This window comes from Bison bison, unplaced genomic scaffold (genome assembly GCF_000754665.1).
Source record: "Bison bison bison isolate TAMUID 2011002044 unplaced genomic scaffold, Bison_UMD1.0 scf7180017864166, whole genome shotgun sequence".
NCBI classification, from domain to species: Eukaryota; Metazoa; Chordata; class Mammalia; order Artiodactyla; family Bovidae; genus Bison; species Bison bison.
Window position 1 is genome coordinate 2,512,079 of NW_011494738.1, and position 4,143 is coordinate 2,516,221.

Consider the following 4,143-nt stretch of genomic DNA (forward strand, 5'->3'; position numbering starts at 1 on the left):
TTTCTGAAAATCAGACTGCAATACTTTTATGTTCCTGTCCAATCACTTAAAAACCATCAGAGAATAGCTGTGTTGAAACTCCGAGAAAGTTCTTTTCCTTAAAAGACGAAATAGCTTGTTTGACCACATTTTGTAGCATGCATTTATACTTAGAATAACTGGGAATAATTAGCTCCAAAGGTTAATTATTTACTAAACTAGGTTTATCACCTAGAGGGAAAAGTTCTGACTAAACATTTCAAACACTTCTCTGAAATGACATGAATCTGGTAAAAGATATAGAATTCTGGATATTTCAGTTTATCAATCAGGGTTTGATTTTAAGAATCAGGAAACATTAGTTTAAGAAGAAAAGGACTGAATATAGGAAGTCAGATGTCTTCTCAGTCATTAGAAGGTCAAGGCTCTTTGACAATGGGTCTTCAGGAAAATTCCAAATAAATGCTACCAATAGCCAGCAGAGCTGCTCCTTCTGCTATAGCCAGGAAGGGAGGGATTCAGGAGATTTCCTTGGACCTTGGACTTCAAGGACACTGGCTGCTACACTGCCACTACCTTTACAGCCAATCTCGCTGACACCTCCAAAGCAAATGCTGAACGTCAAAGCAGTGCTCAGAAAAAAATTGGCACCGGGCCTTTAGTTGGCAGAACCCAACTTGCCTTTAAAACCTGAGGTTCCGAGAACCTGGAAAGTGTGGTTACACTAAAAAAGGTAAACTGAAAGGAGGTTCAGGAAAGATCATGAGTTCCAATCCACTCCATCCTCAAGGGTCCATCTTTTTGGTGCTCAACATTTATAGCCACTCCTTTAGCTGTACGTCCAAAGAACACCAGCAAGAACAGCGCCACTCACAACTGCTCTCATTTAAACAAAAGCATGCTTCTCTCCTCCACAGGAAAGATGCAAAGTCCAAACAACTACCTTCATTCTTGCAATGAACTTTTCTAGTTCAGTCAAAAATCTCAACTTTATATTCTGTAACATAAGGATGAGATTGTAAAGTTTACCACTGAATGGTCAGGGCACTCAAGAGGGCTGCTCTCTTGCTGCTTGTACATCCTGTGCCTGCCCTACCAGCACCCTGTGTACATGGCTAACCTTCCTACAGTAGGCTTGCTCCAGGCCCCAGCTGGTGATTGTTTCTGTGAAAGAGGCAGTGAGTGGTGTGCCTGTCCACTAGTTTCCCTGGTAACTAATGAGCCCACCTGATGTCAATTCCCCCATCACTGGTCATCTCCCTGCGCTCTGGCGTAGACTGCCGTCTTGTCCTGCCTGCTCACCGCTGCCCATGGTGGGGTGTCACTCCAGGACCTTTCTTCAGTCCCCATGATCCATTAAACCATTTAATACTGACCAGGGTTCTTGGCCTTCCCTAGTCAACACAAATTGATAAGAGGCCTGTCACAGTAGTGGGGAGAGAAAATAAGTAACAGTTCCCTTGCTCACTCCCAGAGGTGAGGAGAGCTGGTTTCTTATATGGGGTGAGGGTAGGGGTAGTCCAGAGGTCAGGCCATAGCGGTGGCTTAGGTGTTCTGCTCACCTCTTTATTGGTGTTGAGTCCAGGGGGCATGCACAGTACCTTGCTTTTTGTCCCGATACACCCTGGTTGTTTTGTTTTCTTTTTTTTGCTAAGTCATGTCCGACTCTGTGACCCCACAGATTGTAGCCCACCAGGCTCCTCTGTCCTTGGGGACTGAAACCTTGTTTTTACTCCCAGCTCTCCAGAAGCAGCAGTTGGGTTTTTTTTTGGACTTTTTGTATTTTTGTCCAGAATTTGCCTGAATTGTGCATGCACGCAGTTACGTTTAGTCCCTTACAGTTTCTTTGTATTATATTGTTCGAGGAGACGTTTGTCCAGGTGCAAACATTGCAGCAAAGGTCCCAGGTCCCGGCCTGTCACACACTGAGTCTCTGCTGCTGACTCCTGGCTCTTCAGCCTTGAAGCTGGGCAAGCACAGGCCTTATAGGCCTGTAGGGTCCAGCTCCCAAACCAACAAACACATATAGAAAGCAGCAGGAAAAATGGGGTTAAGAACAGGAATTTGGTGGAAATGTATCATAAGGAAGAAGACATGGGAGCTAATATAGGCCTGCCTTGCTTCTTTCTTTCTTTATTTTTGGCCTGTGTTGGGTCTTAAGTGCAGAGTGTGGCTCTTCATTGCAGTGCATGGGCTTCTCTCTAGTTGTGATGTGCAGGCTTAGTTGCCACACAGCATGTGGGGTCTTAGTTCCCTGATCAGGGATCAGCCCACATCTCCTAGATTGGAAGATAGATTCTTAACCACTGGATCACCAGGGAAGTCCCAGGCCTTACTAGCTTTTGATCAGGAAGTCGTAACTTCTTCCACCATTCCCTACTTCTTATCCCTTCCTCTGAGAAAATAAATAACTTTTATAAAATAGTGGAGGGAAGGAAATACTAAGAAAACAAAACTTAAGGAACATAAAGCAGGATTACAGAAATAAGACAGCAAAAAAATGTAAATGCCTTATGTTGCTTACAAAAGACAAAGGTCCTTGAATTATAAATGATATGCAGGGAGTTCCCTGACAGTCCAGTGGCTCAGATGGTAAAGCGTCTGCCTACAATGTGGGAGACCCGGGTTCAAACCCTGGGTCGGGAAGGCCTCCTGGAGAAGAAATGGCAACCCACTCCAGTATTCTTGCCTGGAAAATCTCATGGAGGGAGGAGCCTGGTAGGCTACAGTCCATGGGGTCTCAGAGTCAGACACGAGCGACTTCACTTTCTCTTTCCCTGGCAGTCCAGTGGTTGGGACTCTGCACTTGCATTGCTGAGGGCCTGGATTCAATCCCAGTTTGGGGAACTACAATTCCCACAAGTCGCATGGCACAGTCATAAGAAAAAGTAAGATATGCAAAATTTGTTGCTTGGAATAGATAAACATAAGATAAACTGATGTAAAAATTAAAAGATAGGAAAAGTAGATCATGCTTTGATGAACAAAAAGAAGGGCATTACAACATTAATAGCAGAGAAGAACTGAAAGCAAACCCATATTAAAGAAGAGAATTAATATTGATAAAGAGAACATCCAAATAGTAAAGTAATACCAGTATTCATTCATTCAGTGGATATTTAATGAATACTCTGTGCCAGGAACTTGAGATACACTGGTGAAGTTTTTGTTCTCCAGACAGTTACATTATGCTGAGGAAGATAAACAGGTTCAGTTCAGTTCAGTTGCTCAGTCGTGTCCAACTCTTTGCAGCCCTATGAACCTCAGCAAGCCAGGCCTCCCTGTCCATCACCAACTCCTGGAGTTTACCCAAACTCATGTCCATTGAAGCGGTGATGCCATCCTGCCATCTCATCCTCTGTCATCCTCTTCTTCTCCTGCCCTCAATCTTTCCCAGCATCAGGGTCTTTTCAAATGAGTCAGGTCTTCACACCAGGTGGCAAAAGTATTGGAGTTTCAGCTTCAACATCAGTCCTTCCAATGAACACTCAGGACTGATTTTAGGATGGACTGGTTGGATCTTCTTGCAGTCCAAGGGACTCTCAAGAGTCTTCTCCAACACCACAGTTCAAAAGCATCAATTCTTTAGTGCTCAGCTTTCTTTACAGTCCAACTCTCACACCCATACATGACTACAGGAAAAACCATAGTCTTGACTAGACGGATCTTTGTTGACAAAGTAATGTCTCTGCTTTTTAATATGCTGTCTAGGTTGGTCATAACTTTCCTTCCCAGGAGTAAGTGTCTTTTAATTTCACAGCTGCAGTCACCATCTGCAGTGGTTTTGGAGCCCAAAAAATAAAGTCAGCCATTGTTTCCACTGTTTCCCCATCTATTTGCCATGGAGTGATGGGACTGGTTGCCATGATCTTAGTTTTCTGAATGTTGAGCTTTAAGCCAGATGCTTTACTCTCCTGTTTCACTTTCATCAAGAGGCTCTTTAGTTCTTCTTCACTTTCTACATGTTTGAGGTTATTGATATTTCTCCCGGCAATCTTTATTCCAGCTTGTGCTTCATCCAATCCAGTGTTTCTCATGATGTACTCTGCATATAAGTTAAATAAGCAGGGTGACAATATACAGCCTTGACGTACTCCTTTTTCTATTTGGAACCAGTCTGTTGTTCCATGTCCAGTTCTAACTGTTGTTTCCTGACCTGCATAC